General features: G+C 54.3%; 1 protein-coding gene across 1 annotated transcript in view; it reads right to left on the reverse strand.

The window, feature by feature from the left end:
• The window catches only part of DCHS1 (dachsous cadherin-related 1), a 328,180-nt gene extending 300,789 nt beyond the window's left edge, over positions 1 to 27,391 (reverse strand). The window contains exon 1 of the mRNA XM_069203663.1: positions 26,130 to 27,391. The gene's annotated coding sequence lies outside the window, so the exon portion shown is untranslated. The remainder of the gene's footprint in view (positions 1 to 26,129) is intronic.
• Positions 27,392 to 27,802: the final 411 nt, after the last annotated feature.

A 27,802-nucleotide genomic window follows, 5' to 3' on the forward strand; every position in this document is an offset into this window, starting at 1 on the left:
ACAGCAAAATGTGTGGAGGTTGTGGAATTATCAGAAATGCTGCAAACCACAGCAAAATGTGTGGAGGTTGTGGAATTATCAGAAATGCTGCAAACCACAGCAAAATGTGTGGCGGTTGTGGAGTTATCAGAAGTGCTGCAAACCACAGAGGTATGTGCGGAGGCTGTGGAGTTATCAGAAATGCTGCAAACCACAGCAAAATGTGTGGAGGCTGTGGAGTTATCAGAAATGCTGCAAACCACAGCAAAATGTGTGGCGGTTGTGGAGTTATCAGAAATGCAGCAAACCACAGCGAAATATGTGGAGGCTGTGGAGGGGTATCAGAAACACTGCAAATTACAAGGAAATGCGTGGGAATTGTGGAGTAATCAGAAACACCACAAACCACAGAGGTATATGTGGAGGCTGTGGAGTTGTGGAGTTATCAGAAACACCACAAACCACAGAGGTATATGTGGAGGCTGTGAAGTTATCAGAAACGCTGCAAACCACAGAGGTATGTGCGGAGGCTGTGGAGTTAACAGAAATGCTGAAAACCACAGCAAAGTGTGTGGGGGCCTTGGAGTTATCAGAAATGCAGCAAACCACAGCAAAATGTGTGGAGGTTGTGGAATTATCAGAAATGCTGCAAACCACAGCAAAATATGTGGCGGTTGTGGAGTTATCAGAAGTGCTGTAAACCACAGCAAAATGTGTGGGGGCCTTGGAGTTATCAGAAATGCAGCAAACCACAGCAAAATGTGTGGAGGTTGTGGAATTATCAGAAATGCTGCAAACCACAGCAAAATATGTGGCGGTTTTGGAGTTATCAGAAGTGCTGCAAACCACAGAGGTATGTGCAGAGGCTGTGGAGTTATCAGAAATGCTGCAAACCACAGAGGTATGTGCAGAGGCTGTGGAGTTATCAGAAATGCAGCAAACCACAGCAAAATGTGTGGGGGTTGTGGAGTTATCAGAAGTGCTGCAAGCCACGGCGAAATATGTGGAGGCTGTGGGTGGGGGGTATCAGAAACACTGCAAATTACAGGGAAATGCGTGGGGATTGTGGAGTTATCAGAAACACCACAAACCACAGAGGTGTATGTGGAGGCTGTGGAGTTATCAGAAACGCTGCAAACCACTGAGGTATATGTGCAGGCTGTGGAGTTATCAGAAACGCTGCAAACCAAAGAGGTATGTGAGGAGGCTGTGGAGTTAACAGAAATGCTGCAAACCACTGAGGTATATGTGGAGGCTGTGGAGTTATCAGAAATGCTGCAAACCACAGCAAAATGTGTGGAGGTTGTGGAGTTATCAGAAATGCAGCAAACCACAGCAAAATGTGTGGGGGTTGTAGAGTTATCAGAAGTGCTGCAAACCACAGCAAAATGTGTGGCGGTTGTGGAGTTATCAGAAATGCAGCAAACCACAGCGAAATATGTGGAGGGGTATCAGAAACACTGCAAATTACAGGGAAATGCGTGGGAATTGTGGAGTAATCAGAAACACCACAAACCACAGAGGTATATGTGGAGGCTGTGGAGTTGTGGAGTTATCAGAAACACCACAAACCACAGAGGTATATGTGGAGGCTGTGAAGTTATCAGAAACGCTGCAAACCACAGAGGTATGTGCGGAGGCTGTGGAGTTAACAGAAATGCTGAAAACCACAGCAAAGTGTGTGGGGGCCTTGGAGTTATCAGAAATGCAGCAAACCACAGCAAAATGTGTGGAGGTTGTGGAATTATCAGAAATGCTGCAAACCACAGCAAAATGTGTGGCGGTTGTGGAGTTATCAGAAGTGCTGCAAACCACAGCAAAATGTGTGGCGGTTTTAGAGTTATCAGAAGTGCTGCAAACCACAGAGGTATGTGCAGAGGCTGTGGAGTTATCAGAAATGCTGCAAACCACAGAGGTATGTGCAGAGGCTGTGGAGTTATCAGAAATGCAGCAAACCACAGCAAAATGTGTGGGGGTTGTGGAGTTATCAGAAGTGCTGCAAGCCACGGCGAAATATGTGGAGGCTGTGGGTGGGGGGTATCAGAAAGACTGCAAATTACAGGGAAATGCGTGGGGATTGTGGAGTTATCAGAAACACCACAAACCACAGAGGTGTATGTGGAGGCTGTGGAGTTATCAGAAACGCTGCAAACCACTGAGGTATATGTGCAGGCTGTGGAGTTATCAGAAACGCTGCAAACCAAAGAGGTATGTGAGGAGGCTGTGGATTTAACAGAAATGCTGCAAACCACTGAGGTATATGTGGAGGCTGTGGAGTTATCAGAAACGCTGCAAACCACAGAGGTATGTGCGGAGGCTGTGGAGTTAACAGAAATGCTGAAAACCACAGCAAAGTGTGTGGGGGCCTTGGAGTAATCAGAAATGCAGCAAACCACAGCAAAATGTGTGGAGGTTGTGGAATTATCAGAAATGCTGCAAACCACAGCAAAATGTGTGGAGGTTGTGGAATTATCAGAAATGCAGCAAACCACAGCAAAATGTGTGGCGGTTGTGGAGTTATCAGAAGTGCTGCAAAACACAGAGGTATGTGCGGAGGCTGTGGAGTTATCAGAAATGATGCAAACCACAGCAACATGTGTGGAGGTTATGGAGTTATCAGAAATGCAGCAAACCACAGAAAAATGTGTGGCGGTTGTGGAGTTATCAGAAGTGCTGCAAACCACAGAGGTATGTGCGGAGGCTGTGGAGTTATCAGAAATGCTGCAAACCACAGCAAAATGTGTGGAGGTTGTGGAGTTATCAGAAATGCTGCAAACCACAGCAAAATGTGTGGAGGTTGTGAAGTTATCCGAAATGCAGCAAACCACAGCAAAATGTGTGGGGGTTATGGAGTTATCAGAAATGCAGCAAACCACGGCGAAATATGTGGAGGCTGTGGGGGGGTATCAGAAACACTGCAAATTACAGGGAAATGCGTGGGGATTGTGGAGTTATCAGAAACACCACAAACCACAGAGGTATATGTGGTGGCTGTGGAGTTATCAGAAACGGTGCAAACCACAGAGGTATGTGCGGAGGCTGTGGAGTTAACAGAAATGCTGAAAACCACAGCAAAGTGAGTGGGGGCCTTGGAGTTATCAGAAATGCAGCAAACCACAGTAAAATGTGTGGAGGTTGTGGAATTATCAGAAATGCTGCAAACCACAGCAAAATGTGTGGAGGTTGTGGAATTATCAGAAATGCTGCAAACCACAGCAAAATGTGTGGGGGTTGTGGAGTTATCAGAAGTGATGCAAACCACAGCAAAATGTGTGGCGGTTGTGGAGTTATCAGAAATGCAGTAAACCACGGCGAAATATGTGGAGGCTGTGGGGGGGTATCAGAAGCACTGCAAATTACAGGGAAATGCGTGGGGATTGTTGAGTTATCAGAAACACCACAAACCACAGAGGTATATGTGGAGGCTGTGGAGTTATAAGAAACGCTGCAAACCACTGAGGTATATGTGCAGGCTGTGGAGTTATCAGAAACGCTGCAAACCAAAGAGGTATGTGAGGAGGCTTTGGAGTTAACAGAAATGCTGCAAACCACTGAGGTATATGTGGAGGCTGTGGAGTTATCAGAAACGCTGCAAACCACAGAGGTATGTGCGGAGGCTGTGGAGTTAACAGAAATGCTGAAAACCACAGCGAAGTGTGTGGGGGCCTTGGAGTAATCAGAAATGCAGCAAATCACAGCAAAATGTGTGGAGGTTGTGGAGTTATCAGAAATGCAGCAAACCACAGCAAAATGTGTGGGGGTTGTGGAGTTATCAGAAGTGCTGCAAACCACAGTAAAATGTGTGGCGGTTGTGGAGTTATCAGAAACACCACAAACCATAGAGGTATGTGAGGAGGTTGTGGAGTTATCAGAGACACCACAAACCACAGAGGTATATGTGGAGGCTGTGGAGTTATCAGAAACGCTGCAAACCACAGAGGTATGTGCGGAGGCTGTGGAGTTAACAGAAATGCTGAAAACCACAGCAAAGTGTGTGGAGGTTGTGGAGTTATCAGAAATGCTGCAAACCACAGCAAAATGTGTGGAGGTTGTGGAGTTATCAGAAATGCAGCAAATCACAGCAAAATGTGTGGGGGTTGTGGAGTTATCAGAACTGCTGCAAACCACAGCAAAATGTGTGGCGGTTGTGGAGTTATCAGAAATGCAGCAAACCACGGCGAAATATGTAGAGGCTGTGGGGGGGGTATCAGAAGCACTGCAAATTACAGGGAAATGCATGGGGATTGTGGAGTTATCAGAAACACCACAAACCACAGAGGTATATGTGGAGGCTGTGGAGTTATCAGAAACGCTGCAAACCACAGAGGTATGTGCAGAGGCTGTGGAGTTAACAGAAATGCTGAAAACCACAGCAAAGTGTGTGGGGGCCTTGGAGTTATCAGAAATGCAGCAAACCACAGCAAAATGTGTGGAGGTTGTGGAATTATCAGAAATGCTGCAAACCACAGCAAAATGTGTGGAGGTTGTGGAATTATCAGAAAAGATGCAAACCACAGCAAAATGTGTGGCGGTTGTGGAGTTATCAGAAGTGCTGCAAACCACAGAGGTATGTGCGGAGGCTGTGGAGTTATCAGAAATGCTGCAAACCACAGCAAAATGTGTGGAGGTTGTGGAGTTATCAGAAATGAAGCAAACCACAGCGAAATATGTGGAGGCTGTGGGGGGTATCAGAAGCACTGCAAATTACAGGGAAATGCATGGGGATTGTTGAGTTATCAGAAACACCACAAACCACAGAGGTATATGTGGAGGCTGTGGAGTTGTGGAGTTATCAGAAACACCACAAACCACAGAGGTATATGTGGAGGCTGTGGAGTTATCAGAAACGCTGCAAACCACAGAGGTATGTGCGGAGGCTGTGGAGTTATCAGAAATGCTGCAAACCACAGCAAAATGTGTGGAGGTTGTGGAGTTATCAGAAATGCAGCAAACCACATCAAAATGGTGGGGGTTGTGGAGTTATCAGAAGTGCTGCAAACCGCGGCGAAATATGTGGAGGCTGTGGGTGGTATCAGAAACACTGCAAATTACAGGGAAATGCGTGGGGATTGTGGAGTTATCACAAACACCTTAAAGTACAGAAAAATATGTGGAGTTGTGGGGTTATCAGAAACGCTGCCAACCACCGGAAAATGTGTATAGACCGTGGAGATATCAGCTATTGCCCCTAAGTGGGACGCAGGCTGTGCCGTGTAGGATGTGTGGCTGGAAGGGGGTGCCTTTGTTTACGTGGGGAGTGTCTCCATGGTGTGCGTGGTGACCACTGAGGTGTGGTTATCATATTCTACACACTTGTATAGCTTGTTAAGAGGCTCCACCCCTGGTATGTGATGGGGTGGAGACATGTAAATCCATATGCAGATCATGATGTAACTCTAAACTCGGAAATTGTAAAGAGCAAAGAAGCAGAGCATTACACCTAGGCGTAATAGTAAATATACACGTCACACTCAAACACTCTTGCACAGTGTCCTTTGTGCACACGCACGACTTCCCCCTCACTCTTTCATAATATAATCTATAGTCCGTCCCTGTCTCACACCATCGCAGGTGCACACGTCTGCTTTCTAACACACGCACAATCATGCACACACACACACGCACAATCATGTACACACACACGCACAATCATGTACACACACACACACAATCATGCACACACACACACGCACAATCATGTACACACACACGCACAATCATGTACACACACACACACAATCATGTACACACACACACGCACAATCATGTACACACACACGCACAATCATGTACACACACACACGCACAATCATGTACACACACACGCACAATCATGTACACACACACACACAATCATGTACACACACACACACAATCATGTACACACACACACACACACGCACAATCATGTACACACACACACACACAATCATGTACACACACACGCACAATCATGTACACACACACACGCACAATCATGTACACACACACACACAGTTCTTAAAGGTCGGGTGTGCGGCCGCTGCACCCTGATGGCGTCTCTGGGGGAGCCCTGTGCTCACCACAGCTCCATGCCACAGGGAAGCGGAGCTATTTCTGCACGTGCTGTGGGGGAGGGGCTGGACATATGTCACTATTTCAGGAGCAGATGAATCACACATGGATGGGAGCGAGGCTCGTGTGCTCCCGCAGACTGTGCGTGTATGAGAGAGAGGGAGGGAGAGAAGGAGGGCGAGAGAGTGAAGCAGTGAGAGAGTGAAGCAGAGTGAGAGAGAGAGAGAGAGAGAGAGAGAGAGTGAAGCAGTGAGAGAGAGAGAGAGAGAGAGAGACAGAGAGAGAGTGAAGCAGTGAGAGAGAAGCAGTGTGAGAGAGAGAGAGCGAGAGTGAAGCAGTGAGAGAGAGAGAGAGACAGAGACAGAGAGAGAGTGAAGCAGTGAGAGAGAAGCAGTGAGAGAGACAGAGAGAGAAGCAGTGAGAGAGCGTGAGTGAAGCAGTGAGAGAGACAGAGAGAGAAGCAGTGAGAGAGAGCGAGAGTGAAGCAGTGAGAGTGAGAGAGAGAGAGCGAGAGTGAAGCAGTGAGAGAGAGAGAGAGAGAGAGAGCGAGAGTGAAGCAGTGAGAGAGCGAGAGTGAAGCAGTGAGAGAGACAGAGAGAGAAGCAGTGAGAGAGAGCGAGAGTGAAGCAGTGAGAGAGAGTGAAGCAGTGAGAGTGAGAGAGAGAGAGCGAGAGTGAAGCAGTGAGAGTGAGAGAGAGAGAGCGAGAGTGAAGCAGTGAGAGTGAGAGAGAGAGAGCGAGAGTGAAGCAGTGAGAGAGAGAGAGAGGGAGTGAGAGAGAAAGTGAGAGAGAGAGAAAGAGAGATAGAGAGAGAGAGGGGAGAGAGAGAAGCAACAAGAGAGAAGAGACAGAGGGGGGAGACAGGGAGAGAGAGAGATAAGCAGTAGGAGAGAGAGAGAGACAGATGGAGAGACAGATGGAGAGACAGAGGAGAGAGACAGAGAGAGGGAGAGACAGAGAGCTAGAGAGAGAGACATCCACGTCTCCTCTCTCCCCCTCACTCATGTATCTCTTACTTCGACACATTCCGCTGCCTTCTTTCGTTCTCCCCTTCCTTGCTCTCTGGTTTGCTTCAACCCCCCCCCCCCCCCCCCCCCACACCCTTTTATATGGAGCTTCCCAGTTGTCTTTGTCTCCCTCTTCCTTGCGCCGTCTCTGTCTCCGCCGGGTCTGTGCTCACATCTGACACGCTCTTCACGACTTTCCTTCTTCGCCTTTATCCCTTCACCCCTTCCTCTTACTTCCTCCCGCCCCTTCTGCTCTCCCTTTGATTGTCTTTCCTTATGTCCTTCCTTTTCCTGCACGTGCACTTGAAGGTTCTAGGCGCTTGTTTTATTTGCGTCATTCATTCGTGCATTAAGGCACATACTGCCAGCGCACAGCGCACGCCTCTCTCTTGTTTGATCTCTCTTTTGTTTCCACTCTTTATTCCTTCCATTACTGCATCCTTCTCCCCCCCCCCCCCCCGCGCCCTCCATTCCTCACTTCCCACCCCCCACCTTGTTTCAAGAGAGACGCCTTCTTCCCTCCCTCCCACCGTCTACCACCCTCCTTCCATCACTGATCTCTTCCTTATCTCATCACCACTCTCACTTTCATCCACTCTTGGCTTCCTCTCAGTATCCCTCCCTCGCCCCACCCTTCGTCTCTCTTTCCCTTCATCGGGTTATTCCTTGCTCGTCACCCTCCCTCCCTCTGCCTTCCTCACTCCCCCCTCTCTTCCGGCTTTGTCCTTCCCATCCTCTCGTAGCCCCGCCTCTCGCACGCGTCATCGCGCAGACACGGGGGGGGGGGGGGGGGAGGATGCTTACCTTTCTCTCCCGCCACAACAAGTAGCCCCCCTCCTCCGCTTCAAGAAGTAAAACACCTGCTTCCTGAGTGGGTCGTTCGAGCAGCTATAAATATATTCTGTATCCCACCTTGGTCGCTTCTGAGAACCACCCCCTCTTCCGGTGGCCAAGGGCATTAGGATGAGAGAAAACTGGAGAGCAACAGAGGCAAGGAATGTATGTCTTTTTCACCGCCCATACCGGCATGGCCACTGAGTGCACATCTATGCCCCGTGGCATCATGGCCACTAAGTGCACATCTATGCCCCCTGGCATCTTTCATACTAAGTGAACATCTGTGCCCCATGGCATCATAGCCACTAAGCGCACACCTATGCCCCGTGGCATCATAGCCACTAAGTTCACGTCTGTGCCCCTGGCATCAAAGCCACTAAGTACACACCTGTGCCCCCTGGCATCTTATGCACTAAGCACGCATCTGTGCCACCCGGCATCATAGCCACTAAACACACGTCTGTGCCCTTGGCATCTTATGCACTAAACACACACTTATGCCCCTGGCATCATAGCCACCAAGTGCACATCTGTGCCCCCTGGCATCTTATGCACTAAGCACACGTCAGTGTCCCACTGCATGACGTCATATCTGCCACCTAACTACACCTCTGCACTGCATGACGTCATATCTGCCACCTACCTACACCCCTGCACTGCATGACATCATATCTGCTCCCTAAGCAAACTCTGCACTGCATGACGTCATATCTGCCACCTAACTAAACATCTGCACTGCATGACGTCATATCTGCTCCATAAGTGAACCTCTGCACTGAAAGACATCAAATGTGTAATCTAAGCAAACACCTGTAATGCATGGCATCGTATCTTATACTAAAGTAAACCTCTGCACTGCATGACATCATATGTGCTAAGTAAACAGTAAACACCCTCACTGCATGACATAATATGTCCTCTTAAGCAAACATCTTCAATGCATTACATCACATCCGCCACCTAAGTAAACATCTGCACTGCATGACATCATATGTGCTACCTACGTAAACATCTGCACTGCATGACATCATGTTTCCTTCCTGAGTAAACCTTAGCACTGCATGACATCATATCTGCCACCTAAGTAAACCTCTGCACTGCATGACATCATATGTGCTACCTACGTAAACATCTGCACTGCAGGACATCATATTTCCTTCCTGAGTAAACTTCAGCACTGCATGACATCACATCAGCCACCTAAGTAGACATCTAAACAGCATGAAAATATATGAGCTACCTAAGTACACCTCTGCACTGTATTATATCATATTGTGCCTACCTAAGTAGACACCTGCAATGCATGACATCATATCTGCTACCTAAGTAAACCTCTGCACAACAAGACCTCGCACCCGCCACCTAAGTAAACATCTGCACTGCATGACATCATATGTGCTACCTACGTAAACATCTGCACTGCATGACATCATATTTCCTTCCTGAGTAAAACTCAGCATTGCATGACTTCACATCTGCCACTTAAGTAAACATCTAAACAGCATGAAATGATATGAGCTACCTAAGTAAACCTCTGCACTGTATTATATCATATTGTGCCTACCTAAGTAACCATCTGCAATGCATGACATCATATCTGCTACCTAAGTAAACCTCTGCACTGCATGACTTCATACCTGCTTCCTAAGTGAACATCTGCACTGCATTATATCATATGTGCTACCTAAGAAAACCTCTGCACTACATGACATCATATCTGCTATCTAAGAAAACCTCTGCACTGCATGACATCATATCTGCTACTTAAGTAAACATATGCACTGCATGACATCATATCTGCCACCTCAGTAAGCCTCTGCACTGCATGACATCATGTCTGCCACCTAAGTAAACCTCTGCACTGCATGGCATCATGTGTTACCTAAGTAAACATTTGTCCTGTGTGACATCATATCTGCTATCTAAGTAAACCTCTGCACTGCATGACATCATATCTGCTACCTAAGAAAACCTCTGCACTGCATGACGTTCTATCTGCCACCTCAGTAAACCTCTGCACTTCATGACATCATATCTGCTACCTAAGTAAACCTCTGCACTGCATGGCATCGTGTGTTACCTAAGTAAACATCTGCCTTGTGTGAAATCATATTCGCTACCCAAGTAAACACCTGCACTGCGTGACATCAAATCTGCTACCTAAGTAAACACCTGCACTGCGTGACATCAAATCTGCTACCTAAGTAAACATCTGCACTGCGTGACATCAAACATACTACCTAAGTAAACCTCTGCAATCCATGAACTCATATCTGCCACCTCGGTAAACCTCTGCACTGCATGACATCATATCTGCTACCTAAGTAAACATCTGCACTGCACGACATCATATCTGCCCCAGTGAACCTCTGCACTGCATGACATCATATTTGTTACATAAGTTAACCTTTGCAATACATGACACAATATCTGCACACATCTTATCTGGTAAGCATCATGTGATATACTGGTGTACACATCTGCACTGAATCATTTCTACTACTCGTGCTGCTCTGCACACATCTCCTCTAGGAAGCATCGTGTGCTGTACCTATGTACACATATACACAACATCATCACTAATCCCCGTGAAGCGCTGCACGCTTCATGTAATGTATTGGTGTACTCATCTGCACTGTGTGCAACTGCACTGCTCACCACCAGCCAGTACCCGAGTACACATCTGCACTGCACAGCATCGTATCCGCTACCTATGTGTGCTGCTGCACTGCTCGCTACCAGCCAGTACCCGAATACACACCTGCATTGCACAGCCACGTATCCCCTGCCTGTGTGTGCACCTCCACTGCAGGCTACCAGCCAGTACCCGAGTACACACCTGCACTGCACAGCCGCGTATCCGCTACCTGTGTTTGTGTGCACCTCCACTGCAGGCTACCAGCCAGTACCCAAGTACACATCTGCACTGCACAACATCGATCCGCTACCTTTGTGTGCTCCTGCACTGCTCGCTACCAGCCAGTACCCGAGTACACATCTGCACTGCACAGCATCGTATCCGCTGCCTGTGTGTGCATACCTCCACTGCAGGCTACCAGCCAGAACCCGAGTACACAACTGCACTGCACAGCCTCGTATCCCTGCCTGTGTGTGCACCTCCACTGCAGGCTACCAGCCAGTACCCGAGTACACACCTGCACTGCACAGCCACGTATCCCCTGCCTGTGTGTGCACCTCCACTGCAGGCTACCAGCCAGTACCCGAGTACACACCTGCACTGCACAGACTCGTATCCTCTACCTTTGTGTGCTCCTGCACTGCTCGCTACCAGCCAGTACCCGAGTACACATCTGCACTGCACAGCATCGTATCCGCTGCCTGTGTGTGCACACCTCCACTGCAGGCTACCAGCCAGAACCCGAGTACACACCTGCACTGCACAGACTCGTATCCGCTACCTGTGTGTGTGTGTGTACCTTCACTGCAGGCTACCAGCCAGTACCCGAGTACACATCTGCACTGCACAGCCTCGTATCCCTGCCTGTGTGTGCACCTCCACTGCAGGCTACCAGCCAGTACCCGAGTACACACCTGCACTGCACAGCCACGTATCCCCTGCCTGTGTGTGCACCTCCACTGCAGGCTACCAGCCAGTACCCGAGTACACACCTGCACTGCACAGACTCCTATCCGCTGCCTGTGTGGGCACCTCCACTGCAGGCTACCAGCCAGTACCCGAGTACACACCTGCACTGCACAGCCACGTATCCGCTACCTGTGTGTGCACCTCCACTGCAGGCTACCAGCCAGTACCCGAGTACACACCTGCACTGCACAGACTCGTATCCTCTACCTTTGTGTGCTCCTGCACTGCTCGCTACCAGCCAGTACCCGAGTACACATCTGCACTGCACAGCATCGTATCCGCTGCCTGTGTGTGCACACCTCCACTGCAGGCTACCAGCCAGAACCCGAGTACACAACTGCACTGCACAGCCTCGTATCCGCTGCCTGTGTGTGCACCTCCACTGCAGCCTACCAGCCAGTACCCGAGTACACAACTGCACTGCACAGCCTCGTATCCGCTGCCTGTGTGTGTGCACCTCCACTGCAGCCTACCAGCCAGTACCCGAGTACACACCTGCACTGCACAGCCTCGTATCCGCTGCCTGTGTGTGCACCTCCACTACAGGCTACCAGCCAGTACCCGAGTACACACACCCCTGCACTGCACAGCCGCGTATCCGCTACCTGTGTGTGCACCTCCACTGCAGGCTACCAGCCAGTGCACCTCCACTACAGGCTACCAGCCAGTACCCGAGTACACACCTGCACTGCACAGCCGCGTATCCGCTACCTGTGTGTGTGCACCTCCACTGCAGGCTACCAGCCAGTACCCCAGTACACATGTGCACTGCACAACATCGTATCCGCTACCTTTGTGTGCTCCTGCACTGCTCGCTACCAGCCAGTACCCGAGTACACATCTGCACTGCACAGCATCGTATCCGCTGCCTGTGTGTGCACCTCCACTGCAGGCTACCAGCCAGTACCCGAGTACACATCTGCACTGCACAGCCTCGTATCCGCTGCCTGTGTGTGTGCACCTCCACTGCAGGCTACCAGCCAGTACCCGAGTACACACCTGCATTGCACAGCCACGTATCCGCTACCTGTGTGTGCTCCTGCACTGCAGGCTACCAGCCAGTACCCGAGTACACATCTGCACTGCACAGCATCGTATCCGCTACCTATGTGTGCTCCAGCACTGCTCGCTACCAGCCAGTACCCGAGTACACACCTGCACTGCACAGACTCGTATCCGCTGCCTGTGTGTGCACCTCCACTGCAGGCTACCAGCCAGTACCCGAGTACACACCTGCACTGCACAGCCTCCTATCCGCTGCCTGTGTGTGCACCTCCACTGCAGGCTGCCAGCCAGTGCACCTCCACTACAGGCTACCAGCCAGTGCACCTCCACTGCAGGCTACCAGCCAGTACCCGAGTACACACCTGCACTGCACAGCCTCCTATCCGCTGCCTGTGTGTGTGCACCTCCACTACAGGCTACCAGCCAGTACCCGAGTACACACCTGCATTGCACAGCCACGTATCCGCTACCTGTGTGTGCTCCTGCACTGCAGGCTACCAGCCAGTACCCGAGTACACATCTGCACTGCACAGCATCGTATCCGCTACCTATGTGTGCTCCAGCACTGCTCGCTACCAGCCAGTACCCGAGTACACACCTGCACTGCACAGACTCGTATCCGCTGCCTGTGTGTGCACCTCCACTGCAGGCTACCAGCCAGTACCCGAGTACACACCTGCACTGCACAGCCTCCTATCCGCTGCCTGTGTGTGCACCTCCACTGCAGGCTGCCAGCCAGTGCACCTCCACTACAGGCTACCAGCCAGTGCACCTCCACTGCAGGCTACCAGCCAGTACCCGAGTACACACCTGCACTGCACAGCCTCCTATCCGCTGCCTGTGTGTGTGCACCTCCACTACAGGCTACCAGCCAGTACCCGAGTACACACCTGCACTGCACAGCATCTCATCGGCTATCCGTGTGCCTCTAAACCCCTGCAACGCCCCCCTACACTCCCAGTAACTGCATCTGCATGCTCTGGCAGCCACTGCCTTCGACCAGGAAGGTACAACCAGTGACACCAGCCGCCGTCTTCTCGGCGCTTGTGCCACATACTGCGGCGTCATGTGTGTGCGCCGTCACTACTGCTACGCCCTCTGACCTTGTGCAGACAAAAGACGGGTTTCATTAGTTCTCCGTCCCCTATCCTGCTTCCAGTGTGTGTATGGAAAACACTGGTGACCCCGGCTGAGCACGCGAGAGCGCGCCCTGGGCGGGTGCCCGGCAGCCGCTCGGGGTCAGCCGTGTTAGGGACTAATTGTTCCCAGGGCTCCGGGGGCAGGATCCCTGCACAGACCACAGGCAGGCCGGATGCACTGGTCCTAGCAGAGAGCATCACTGGAGACTGGACGTGCACAGAACAGAGGCAGGGCGGATGCACTGGCCCTAGCAGAGAGCATCACTGGAGACTGGACGTGCACAGACCACGTGCAGGCCGGATGCACTGGTCCTAGAAGAGAGCATCACTGGAGACTGGGCGTGCAGACACCACGTGCAGGCCAGATGCACTGACCCTGGCAGAGAGCATCACTGGAGGCTGAACGTGCACAGACCAGAGCGGATGCACTGGCCCTAGAAGAGACCATCAGGGCGAATGCACTGGCCCTAGCAGAGAACATCACTGGAGACTAGACGTGCACAGACCACGTGCAGGCCGGATGCACTGGCCCTAGCAGAGAGGATCACTGGAGACTAGACGTGCACAGACCACGTGCAAGCCGGATGCACTGGCCCTAGCAGAGAGCATCACTGGAGACTAGACGTGCACACACCACGTGCAGGCCGGATGCACTGGTCCTAGAAGAGAGCATCACTGGAGGCTGGACGTGCACACACCACGTGCAGGCCGGATGCACTGGTCCTAGAAAAGAGCATCACTGGAGGCTGGGCGTGCACAGACCATAGGCAGGCCGGATGCACTGGCCCTAGCAGAGAGTATCACTGGAGACTGGGCGTGCACACACCACGTGCAGCCGGGGTACACATGGGCCCTATCAGAGAGCATCACTGGACGCTGGGCGTGCACAGTCCACAGGCAGGGCGGATGCACTGACCCTTGAAGAGAGCATCAGGGCTGATGCACTGGCCCTAGAAGAGAGCATCACTGGAGAGTGGACGTGCACACACCACGTGCAGACCAGATGCACTGGCCCTATCAGAGACCATCACTGAGGACTTTGCGTGCACACACCACGTGCAGCCGGGGTACACATGGGCCCTATCAGAGAGCATCACTGGAGGCTGGAAGTGCACAGACCACAGGCAGGGCGGATGCACTGGTCCTACAAGAGAGCATCAGGGCGGATGCACTGGCCCTTGAAGAGAGCATCAGGGCTTATGCACTGGCCCTTGAAGAGAGCATCTCTGGAGAGTGGACGTGCACACACCACGTGCAGACCAGATGCACTGGCCCTATCAGAGAGCATCACTGGGGACTGTGCGTGCACACACCACGTGCAGGCTGGATGCACTGGTTCTAGCAGAGAGCATCACTGGAGACTGTGCGTGCACAGACCACAGGCAGGCCGGATGCACTGGCCCTGGCAGAGAGCATCACTGGAGACTGAACGTGCACACACCACGTGCAGGCCAGATGCACTGGCCCTAGAAGAGAGCATCACTGGAGGCTGGGCGTGCACAGATCATAGGCAGGCCGGATGCACTGGCCCTACAAGACAGCATCAGGGCGGATGCACTGGCCCTAGAAGAGAGCATCAGGGCGGATGCACTGGCCCTAGAAGAGAGCATCACTGGAGAGTGGACGTGCACACACCACATGCAGACCAGATGCACGGGCCCCATCAGAGAGCATCACTGGGGACTTTGCGTGCACACACCTCGTGCAGCCGGGGTACACATGGGCCCTATCAGAGAGCATCACTGGAGACTGTGCGTGCACACAGCACGTGCAGGCTGGATGCACTGGTCCTAGCAGAGAGCATCACTGGAGACTGCGTGCACAGACCACGTGCAGCCGGGGTACACATGGGCCCTATCAGAGAGCATCACTGCAGGCTGGGCGTGCACACACCACGTGCAGGCCGGATGCACTAGCCCTAGCAGAGAGCATCACTGGAGACTGGACGTGCACATACCACAGGCAGGCCGGATGCACTGACCCTAGAAAAGAGCATCACTGGAGACAAGACGTGCACAGACCACGTGCAGGCCGGATGCACTGGCCCTAGCAGAGAGCATCACTGGAGACTGGACGTGCACAGACCACGTGCAGGCCGGATGCACTGGTCCTAGAAGAGAGCATCAGGGCGGATGCACTGGCCCTAGCAGAGAGCATCACTGGAGACTGTGCGTGCACAGACCACGCGCAGCCGGGGTACATATGGGCCCTATCAGATAGCATCACTGGAGACGGGACGTGCACAGACCACGTGCAGGCCGGATGCACTGGCCCTAGCAGAGAGCATCACTGGAGACTGGACGTGCACAGACCACGTGCAGGCCGGATGCACTGGCCCTAGCAGAGCATCACTGGAGACTGGACGTGCACACACCACGTGCAGGCCGGATGCACTGGCCCTAGCAGAGAGCATCACTGGAGACTAGACGTGCACAGACCACGTGCAGGCCGGATGCACTGGCCCTAGCAGAGAGGATCACTGGAGACTGGGCGTGCAGACACCACGTGCAGGCCAAATGCACTGACCCTGGCAGAGAGCATCACTGGAGACTGAACGTGCACACACCACATGCAGGCCGGATGCACTGGTCCTAGAAAAGAGCATCACTGGAGGCTGGGCGTGCACAGACCATAGGCAGGCCGGATGCACTGGCCCTACAAGAGAGCATCAGGGCGGATGCACTGGCCCTAGAAGAGAGCATCACTGGAGAGTGGACGTGCACACACCACGTGCAGGCCGGATGCACTGGCCCTAGCAGAGAGCATCACTGGAGACTGGACGTGCACAGACCACGTGCAGGCAGGATGCACTGGCCCTAGCAGAGCATCACTGGAGACTGGACGTGCACACACCACGTGCAGGCCGGATGCACTGGCCCTAGCAGAGAGCATCACTGGAGACTAGACGTGCACAGACCACGTGCAGGCCGGATGCACTGGCCCTAACAGAGAGGATCACTGGAGACTGGGCGTGCAGACACCACGTGCAGGCCAGATGCACTGACCCTGGCAGAGAGCATCACTGGAGGCTGAACGTGCACACACCACGTGCAGGCCGGATGCACTGGTCCTAGAAGAGAGCATCACTGGAGGCTGGGCGTGCACAGACCATAGGCAGGCCGGATGCACTGGCCCTACAAGAGAGCATCAGGGCGGATGCACTGGCCCTAGAAGAGAGCATCACTGGAGAGTGGACGTGCACACCCCACGTGCAGACCAGATGCACTGGCCCTATCAGAGAGCATCACTGAGGACTTTGCGTGCACACACCACGTGCAGCCGGGGTACACATGGGCCCTATCAGAGAGCATCACTGGAGGCTGGGCGTGCACAGACCACAGGCAGGGCGGATGCACTGGTCCTAGCAGAGAGCATCAGGGCGGACGCACTGGCCCTTGAAGAGAGCATCTCTGGAGAGTGGACGTGCACACACCACGTGCAGACCAGATGTACTGGCCCTATCAGAGAGCATCACTGGGGACTGTGCGTGCACACACCACGTGCAGGCTGGATGCACTGGTTCTAGCAGAGAGCATCACTGGAGACTGTGCGTGCACAGACCACAGGCAGGCCGGATGCACTGGCCCTGGCAGAGAGCATCACTGGAGACTGAACGTGCACACACCACGTGCAGGCCGGATGCACTGGCCCTAGAAGAGAGCATCACTGGAGGCTGGGCGTGCACAGATCATAGGCAGGCCGGATGCACTGGCCCTACAAGAGAGCATCAGGGTGGATGCACTGGCTCTAGAAGAGAGCATCAGGGCGGATGCACTGGCCCTAGAAGAGAGCATCACTGGAGAGTGGACGTGCACACACCACATGCAGACCAGATGCACGGGCCCCATCAGAGAGCATCACTGGGGACTTTGCGTGCACACACCTCGTGCAGCCGGGGTACACATTGGCCCTATCAGAGAGCATCACTGGAGACTGTGCGTGCACACAGCACGTGCAGGCTGGATGCACTGGTCCTAGCAGAGAGCCTCACTGGAGACTGCGTGCACAGACCACGTGCAGCCGGGGTACACATGGGCCCTATCAGAGAGCATCACTGCAGGCTGGGCGTGCACACACCACGTGCAGGCCGGATGCACTAGCCCTAGCAGAGAGCATCACTGGAGACTGGACGTGCACATACCACAGGCAAGCCGGATGCACTGACCCTAGAAAAGAGCATCACTGGAGACTAGACGTGCACAGACCACGTGCAGGCCGGATGCACTGGCCCTAGCAGAGAGCATCACTGGAGACTGCACGTGCACACACCACGTGCAGGCCGGATGCACGGACCCTGGCAGAGAACATCACGTGCACACACCACGTGCAGGCCGGATGCACTGGCCCTAGAAGAGAGCATCACTGGAGAGTGCACGTGCACAGACCACGTGCAGGCCGGATGCACTGGCCCTAGAAGAGAGCATCTCTGGAGACTGGACGTGCACAGACCACGTGCAGGCCGGATGCACTGGCCCTAGCAGAGAGCATCACTGGAGAGTGCGTGTGCACTGACCACATTCAGCTGGGGTACACTCTGTCCTGAGTAGATACCACATACAACTGTGGTAGACTCTGAGCAGACGCCACATAAAGCCGTGCTACATCCTGAGCACACACCACATACAGCCGTGGTACACACCGAGCAGACACCACATACAGCCGTGGCAAACTCTGAGCAGACACCACATACAGCCGTGGTACACCCTAATCAGACACCACATGCAGTCGTGGTACACCCTGAGCAGACACATACAGCCGTGCTACACCCCGAGCAGACACCACATACAGCCGTGGTACACTCGGAGCAGACGCCACATACAGAGGTGGCACACCCCGAGCAGACACCACATACAGCCGCGGTAAACTCTAAGGAGACACCACATACAGCCGTGGTACACCCTGCCCTGAGCAGACACCTTGTGCAGCCGTGGTACATCCCGAGCAGACACCACATACAGCCGTGGTAAATTCTGAGGGGACACCATATACAGCCGTGGTACACCTTGCCCTGAGCAGACACCACATACAGCCGTGGTAAACTCTGATCAGACACCACATACAGTCGTGCAACACCCTGCCCTGAGCAGACACCACATACAGCTGTGGTACACCCCGAGCAGACACCACATACAGCCGTGGTAAACTCTGAGGAGACACCATATACAGCCGTGTTACACCCTGGCCTGAGCAGACACTTCGTGCAGCCGTGGTACACCCCGAGCAGACACCACATTCAGCTGTGGTACACCCCGAGCAGACACCACATACAGCCGTGGTAAACTCTGAGGAGACACCATATATAGCTGTGTTACACCCTGCCCTGAGCAGACACCTCGTGCAGCCGTGGTACACCCCGAGCAGACACCACATACAGCTGTGGTACACCCCGAGCAGACACCACATACAGCCGTGGTACACACTGCCCGCCGGAGACTGGGCATTCACATAATCGATGCCAGGAAGGGCACGGGGGCTGCTATAAACATGAAGTGGGCAATAGCAGGGCTATTGACCGCCCCTGTGGTACTGCCATGCGTGGGCATGAATATGTCTATACTGTTCTCAGTGCCCATCAGGCTGCTTTCAGGGGCATCAATCGGGCCACGGGGTACCCTGGTTATGTTGTTGTGGGCGGGCATTAGGGAGCCCTGAATGTGCCAAAGACACCTAGAAGAGCCGTCATGGGGTGGGGTTGAGGGGTATTAAAAGTACTACTGGGGTACGGAGATGCTGCTATGAGAAGGGCGTGCCTTGGGCCTGTAGGGGTGCCATCGGTAAGGAGCGGGTATAACTAGACCACATCGACCCCTTTAACATTCTGCTTTGGTGGGTTACTAAGGTAAGAGAGACCCTGATCACAGCCACTGGTGGGGAGTGGGCATAGATAAACCAGGAGGGCCCCTATTGACTGCCACTGGTGGGGAGTGGGCATTAATAAACCAGGAGGACCCCTATGGTCAGCCAGTGGTGGCGAGTGGGCATTAAGAAACTAAGAGGGCCCCTATGTACTGCCACTGGTGGGGAATGGGCATTAATAGACTGAAAGGGCCCCTATTGACAGCCACTGGTGGGGGGGGGGGGCATTAATAAACCAGGAGGACCCCTATTGACAGCCAGTGGTGGCGATGGGCATTAAGAAACTAAGAGGGCCCCTATGTACTGCCACTGGTGGGGAATGGGCATTAATCAACTGAAAGGGCCCCTATTGACAGCCACTGGTGGGGAGTGGGCATTAATAAACCAGGAGGACCCCTATTGACAGCCAGTGGTGGGGCTTGGGCATTAATAAACTGAAAGGACACCCTACTTAAAGCCACTGGTGGGGAGTGGGCATTAATAAACCAGGAGACCCCTATTGACAGCCAGTCGTGGCGAGTGGCCATTAAGAAACTAAGAGGGCCCCTATGTGCTGCCACTGGTGGGGAATGGGCATTAATACACTGAAAGGGCCCCTATTGACAGCCACTGGTGGGGGAGGGGGCATTAATAAACTAAGATGGCCCCTATTTACAGCCAGTGGTGGGGCTTGGGCATTAATAAACTGAAAGGACACCCTACTTAAAGCCACTGGTGGGGGAGGGAGCATTAATAAACTAAGGGGGGCCCTATTTACAGACAGTGGTGGGGCGTGCGCATTAATAAACTGAAAGGGCCCCCTACTTAAAGCCACTGGTGGGGTGGCATTAATAAACTTAGAGGGCCCTTAGTCACTACCACTGGTGGGGAGTGGGCATTAATATCTAAGAGAGCCCCTAGTCACTACCACTGGTGCGGAGTGGGCATTAATATCTAAGAGGGCACCTAGTCACTACCACTGGTGCGGAGTGGGCATTAATATCTAAGAGGGCCCCTAGTCACTACCACTGGTGCGGAGTGGGCATTAATATCTAAGAGGGCCCCTAGTCACTGCCACTGGTGGGGTGTGGGCGTCAACGGAACCAGTAGTGCAGCCATGGGTGGAGAGTGGGTAGGGTGGCATAGTCCGCTCGCCATCACTCTGTGCCCGACCAGCCATGCTTAAGGGAGGGGTGGTCTGGTTGCCACGGCCTCTCAGTGACTTGTCGGCGCTATGCACAATATACCCCTAGTCAAAATGCCCGCCCTCACGCGGCAGGTACCTGTCATAAAGTGGACACGTCTGCGCATGACCATGTATATTCACTTAATAATGACGCAACACTCTGGGCCCCGCGCACTGTGCGCTCAGGCGTCTATGCAATAGTGGGGATGGATGGGTGAATGGATGGATTACTCTGTAGGTGCGGGTGAATGGCTAGAAAGAGACTGGCGGGTATGTCGGTGAATGAGTCTGTGGACGGATAGAGTGTGTGACTAAGTAGCTTGGTGCGATGTATGGATGAAATAGTTGGGGGGTGGTCGGATATACATTCTATGGCTGTGCAGATGGGCGGATGTGCTCTACGGAGAGATAGCTCTGATGCAGCAGACGGCAAAGCGCATATCGCAAATATACAGCCCCAAAACGTGCACAATGCGTGTGGTATGTTGGCGCTATACAGAACCCCTGAAATAAACACATTGCATGTGGCTTATGATAGCGAGCCCGTCCGCCAAAATCTAAATCAGGTCCTAAAAGTCCTTAAGTGCGGTGGAAGAGGCGCTATAGCACTCCATGCTTCCGCTCCAGGCGCACACGACGGTCCACATTTAGCCCCTGGAAGGTGCGTGTGGTGAGAATGCTACACATCCACCCCCTGCACTCATCTACCACCCCTCGCCTGCCATCGATGTGCAGAGAGGCTCCTTTACTAGCGTTCGAGGCTCCGCCCTGCCATGTGCCTAGAAGCTGCAGCTGCTCCTCTATGATCGCACTGGGGTGTTCCATTCATGTAGCAACTGCGCCCCGCAACTCCGTGCGCGCTCCGTATTCCTTCGATCCAACAGCCCATTTTGGGGGGTGCCTTGCAGTGTTGGGGGCGGAGTATGGTGGGCCCTGTTTGCAGGCGCCTTCCCCCCTCTTCTCAGGGAGCAGAACAAAGGAGAGCCCTCGAAGCGGAGACTGGGGTGTTGAAGAGGTCCCTTCCCTCTAGAAGAGGGGTTCTCTCTTCCTACCCCGTCGCTCCTGCAGCCACGAGGGGTGAACCCCAGTTTTCTGGGGTTGCAGAGAGTGTGTGGGGCGCTGGGCATAGGGACTCCGCGGTGATGTCACCGTTTAGATGGGGATGGAGACATGGGCGGGGGTCTCGGCCCCCACCATCCATCCAGGCCATGATTGAGGGGCGCCCGGCTTGGACACGACCCCCTCTTTGCGAAAGTGACCCTCGGATTCTGACCCCCTTCTTCCCACCAGGAGGCGCCTAGGGGGTCTCGGGTCCTCTTCTTGGCACGGAGCGGGAGGGAGGGGCGGTCTGCGGTAGACTAAAGGGGCGAAGAGACAAAGGAGCTGGGCCTGCCCCCCCTGGCCGAGCTGGGAAGGGAACTTGGGGGGACCAGGGCTCCCCAGGCCGAGCTGTGCGACTGAGAAGGGATCTTGGGGGACCAGGACTCCACAGCCCGAGCTGTTCAGGCTGGAAAGGGAACATGGGGTCCAGGGCTCCCATGGCCGAGCGGTGCGCCTGGAAAGGGAAATTGGGGGACCGGGGCTCCCCAGCCCGAACTGTGCAGGCTGGAAAGGGAACTTGGGGGACTAGGGCTCCCCTGCTCGAGCTGTGCATACTGGAAAGGGAACTTGGGGGACCAGGGCTCCCACGGCCAAGCTGTGCGTTTGGAAAGGGAAATTGGGGGACCGGGCCTCCCCAGCCCGAGCTGTGCAGGCTAGAAAGGGAACTTGGGGGCCCAGGGCTCACCTGCCCGAGCTGTGCGGCTATGAAAGGAACTTGGGGGACCAGGGCTCCCACGGCGGAGCTGTGCGTTTGGAAAAGGAAATTGGGGGACCGGGGCTCCCCAGCCCGAGCTGTGCAGGCTGGAAAGGGAACTTGGGGGACCAGGGCTCCCCTGCCCCAGCTGTGCGGCTATGAAAGGAACTCGGGGGACCAGGGCTTCCATGGCCGAGCAGTGCGGCTATGAAAGGAACTTGGGGGACCGGGGCTCCCATGGCCGAGCTGTGCGACTGGGAAGGGGACTTGGGGGACCAGGGCTCCCCAATCCGAGCTGAGCAGGTTGCAGAGGAGCCCGGGGAGGGCCGGTTGAGACCTCAGCCCCCTGCTTGAGTTATGCAGAATGCATGGAGAACCTCGGGTCAAAACCCCACCACCCCGACTCCAGGACTACAGAGTGAACTGTCGGGGGACCCCTCCCACACCCCCCTTCCCCCCACCCCTTCCCTAGCCGTGAGGCTGCAAAGAGGACTGTGAACCCAAGCCAGCGAACTGTGTGCCTACAAAGGGGGGTTAGGGCACGGCACCCCCACCTCTGGTGAGCGGTCTAGGAGGAATTCAAGCCCCTTGAGCCAAGCCGGGGAATCTGGGCCGGGGGGGGGGATGTAAGGGGTCCAGAAGATGACCGAACCCCTCAGTGAGCTTCGAGGGTCCACAGCCCCCCATCCCGCCTTTCTCCCCCAACAGCGGGGTCTGCAGAACATCCTGGGGGCTAGAAACTCTGTCCCCCTGGGGACCGTTAGAGGAACAAGTTATAGGCTCAGAAGTACTCACTCAGTTCACCCTCACTGAGCTCCCCTACATGTGACCCCTTACCTACCCACGCAGCTATCCCACCCTTACCTACCCAAACAGCTATACCACGCTTACCTACCCATGCAGCTATCCTGCCCTTACCTAACCATGCAGCTATCCCACCCTTACCTACCCATGCAGCTATCCTACCCTAACCTACTCATTCAGCTATTCCTCCCTTACCTACCCATGCAGCTATCCCTCCCTTACCTACCCATGCAGCTATCCCTCCCTTACTTACCCATGCAGCTATTCCTCCCTTACCAACCCATGCAGCTGTCCCACCCTTACCTATCCTACTTTACCTACCCATGTAGCTATACCACCCTTACCTACCCATGCAGCTACACCACCCTTACCTACCCATGCAGCTATCCTGCCCTTACCTACCCATGCAGCTATCCTGTCCTTACCTACCCATGCAGCTATCCTGCCCTTACCTACCCATGCAGATATCCCACCCTTACCTACCCATGCAGCTATACCACCCATACCCCCTCATTCAGCTATTCCTCCCTTACCTACCCATGCAGCTATCCCTCCCTTACTTACCCATGCAGCTATCCCACCCTTACCTATCCTACTTTACCTACCCATGTAGCTATACCACCTTTACCTACCCATGTAGCTAGACCACCCTTACCTACCCATGCAGCTATCCTGCCCTTACCTACCCATGCAGCTATCCCATCCTTAACTACCCATGCAGCTATCCTACCTTACTTACCCACGCAGCTATCCTACCCTTACCTACTCACGCAGCTATCCCACCATTACCTACCCATGCAGCTATCCTGCCCTTACCTACCCATGCAGCTATCCCTCCCCTACCTACCCATGCAGGTATCCTACCTTACTTACCCACGCAGCTATCCTACCCTTACCTATTCACGCAGCTATCCCTCCCCTACCTACCCATGCTGCTATCCCACCCTTACCTACTCACGCAGCTATCCCTCCCCTACCTACCCATGCAGCTATCCTGCCCTTACCTAACCATGTAGATATCCCACCCTTACCTACCCATGCAGCTATACCACCCATACCTCCTCATTCAGCTATCCTGCCCTTACCTACCGATGCAGCTATCCCACCCTTACAAACCCATGCAGCTAGCCCACCCTTACCTACCCATGCAGCTATCCCACCCTTACCTATCCTACTCTACCTACCCATGTAGCTATACCACCCTTACCTACCCATGCAGCTACACCACCCTTACCTACCCATGCAGCCATCCTGCCCTTACCTACCCACGCAGCTATCCCATCCTTATCTACCCATGCAGGTACCCCACCGTTACCGCTATCCCTCCCCTACCTGCCCACACAGCTATCAAACTTACCTACCCATGCGGCTATCCCACCCTTACCTACCCATGCAGCTATACCACCCATACCTCCTCATTCAGCTATCCTGCCCTTACCTAACCATGCAGATATGCCACCCTTACCTACCCATGCAGCTATACCACCCTTACCTACACATGCAGCTATCCTGCCCTTACCTACCCATGCAGCTATACCACCCTTACCTACACATGCAGCTATCCTGCCCTTACCTACACATGCAGCTATCCGACCCTTATATACACATGCAGCTATCCCACCCTTACCTACCCACGCAGCTATCCTACCTTAGCTACACATGCAGCTATCCCACCCTTACCTACCATGCAGCTATCCCTCCCTTACTTACTCATGCAGCTAGCCTGAAATACCTATCCATGCAGCTATCCCTCCTGACCTACCTATGCAGCTAGCCTGCCATACCTACCCATGCAACTATCCCACCCTTATCTATCCATGCAGCTATACCACCCTTACCTACCCACGCAGCTATCACACCCTTACCCACCTATGCAGCTATCCTTCCCTTACCTACACATGGAGCTATCCCTCTAGTACCTACCCATGCAGCTATCCTGCCCTTACCTACCCATTCAGCTATCCCACCCTTACCAACCCATGCAGCTATCCCACCCTTACCTACCCATGGAGATATCCCACCCTTACCTCCCCATGTAGCTATCCCACCTTTACCTACACATGCCTCTATCCCTCCCGTACCTACCCATTCAGCTATCCCACCCTTACCAACCCATGCAGCTATCCCTCCCGTACTTACCCATGCAGCTATCCCTCCCGTACCTACCCATGCAGCTATCCGACCCTTATCTACACATGCAGCTATACCACCCTTACCTACCCACGCAGCAATCCTACCTTAGCTACACATGCAGCTATCCCACCCTTACCTACCCACGCAGCTATCCCACCCTTACCTACCCATTCAGCTATCCCATCCTTACCTATCTTACCTACCCATGCAACTGTCCCACCCTTATCTATCCTACCTTACTCACTGAACAAATCATTCTTTACCTACCCACTGAGCTACCCTCCCCTTCCTACCCTCTGAGCTAGCCCACCCTTAGTTACCCACTGAGCTGGCTCACCCCTCCCTACTTACCGTGCTGTCCCACACTGACTTACAAACTGAAATATTTTCCCCTTTCCTGCCCTCTGGGGTATCCTGCTCTGTTCTACCCACTGAGCCTCGCCACCTTAGCCCCCCATTGAGTCATCTTTCCTGTATCGGGGAGCTAGCCTGGCGCCCAGAGACAATGCGCTCTCATGGTGGACACATTTAGATGGACTGGCTAATTCTAAAGTGCTAACAGGGAACGAGGCGCAGACCTTCGAGGCGCCTCGCTACCTTCTAGACACTGCCTCGTCCTCCCTCAGAAGGAACATAGGCGCCCCCCGTGCAAAGGTCTCATAATAACGGGGGCTGATACTATTAAGACGCCCCTCAAAAGTCAGTGAAAGAAGTAGGGGGGGAGAAGCGAGGCCCAGGCCCTTACTTACGTGTGACCGCGTAGTCCCCGGGGGTCCGCAGGAAGGTGGTCCTGGCGCCCTCATCCAAGAATAATCCAGTGTGAAGATCCCTGGCAGGTAGACCCGGGGCAGGCCGCAGAGGCCTCCTCGACGGAGGCGGACTCGGTGCAGGCGAATCCGGCAAGACGGTGCGGCCAGCTCAACCTCTTGAGGCGGCCTTGCGCAGGCAGACCCTCTTCAAGCAGCCTTGCCCAAGCTCCTTTGCGCACAGACCCTCTTTAAACAGCCGTGCCCAGGCACTTTCGCGCAGACAGACCCTCTTCAAGCAGCCTTGTCCAGGCTCCTTTGCGCACAGACCCTCTTCAAACAGCCTCGCCCAGGCTCCTTTGCGCACAGACCCTCTTCAAGCAGCCTTGCCCAGACCCTCTTCAAGCAGCCTTGTGAAGGCAGACTCTCCAGCAATAGCCCCGTGGAGGTAGTCCAGGCTTTCCAGATGCGCAAATCTTGTGCAGGCAGGTCCGGGTCAGGCACCCCCGGTGCAGCTGGTCCTTGAGCCGGCATTCACTATAGCTACAGTGCGCGCAGCCCCAGCGCAGGTTGGGTACACAGCAACTGTGCAGGCATCTTGCAGGGGCAACCCCTAGGTACGCTCCAGTGGTGATGCTGTGCCGTCAGCTGCCGTGTTGATGCTGTGGGCAGCCCCTGTGCAGGCAGGACCTGTGGTGATGCTGTGGGCAGCCCCTGTGCAGGCAGATCCTGTGGTGATGCTGCGGGAAGCCCCGGTGTAGGCAGGTCCTGTGGTGATGCTGTGGGCAGCCCCTGTGCAGGCAGGTCCTGTGGTGATGCTGTGGGCAGCTCCCGGTGCAGGCAGTTTTGGCACAGTCAGCTCCGGGCAGCCCCTGTGCCGGCAGTTTTGGCACGCTCAGCTCGTTTGCAGACACACGAGGGAGGCAGGCGTCTGCCCCAGCACCGGCCCCGGCGCCCTGTTGGGTACGTTATGCCCTCCTTGAGCTTAGGGGCAGCCTCGGTGCTGTGGCACCCGCGGGTTGACGCTGAAGACAGTGTAGCGCCTGCAGGTGTGTGGACTGTCCCCGGGGGGGCCCGCCGCCGGTCCTAAGGATCCATCCTCCCCCTGCAGCGCGTGACCACGGAGTGCCCGGTCCCAGTGCCCGCATGCAGATGTCGGGTGTGCCACCGCCCCTCTCCCGGCGCAGGTTCGCCGGACCTTGCCGCAGGAGAGAGCGCTTTGCGAGGTGCTCCGAGACGCCGGGCCTCTGTGCACTGGATCCGGAGAGGCTCCAGCAGCAGCTGAAAGCGGATCCTCCCCCTGCCCCACCGCCTCCCGCCCCCCACCTCATCTGGGTAATTTATTCCGCTCCCCGGGAGGAGGCAGAGCCCCTCCGTGCAGGAGCGAATCCAAGACAAAACATGGAAAAACTACAGCTGTGAGGGAGGGGGTAGAGAGAGGGGAGACGGGGAGAAAGGAAGGAGGGAGCGAGAGAGGGAGGGAGACAGGAGAGAAAGTGAGAGAGGGGAGGGAGAGAGACAGAATGGGAGAGAGATAATGAGAGAGAGAGCTAGAGAGCGCAGTGAGGGGCAGCGGGTGAGAAAGGGAGGGAGGAGCTGAGGGAGAGAGCTGAATGGAGTGAGGAGAGAGAGAGAGGGGAGAGGGAGAGCGCGAGAGATATGAGAGAGAGAAAGAC

The sequence above is a fragment of the Pleurodeles waltl genome, chromosome 8 (assembly GCF_031143425.1).
Source record: "Pleurodeles waltl isolate 20211129_DDA chromosome 8, aPleWal1.hap1.20221129, whole genome shotgun sequence".
Classification (NCBI taxonomy): domain Eukaryota; kingdom Metazoa; phylum Chordata; class Amphibia; order Caudata; family Salamandridae; genus Pleurodeles; species Pleurodeles waltl.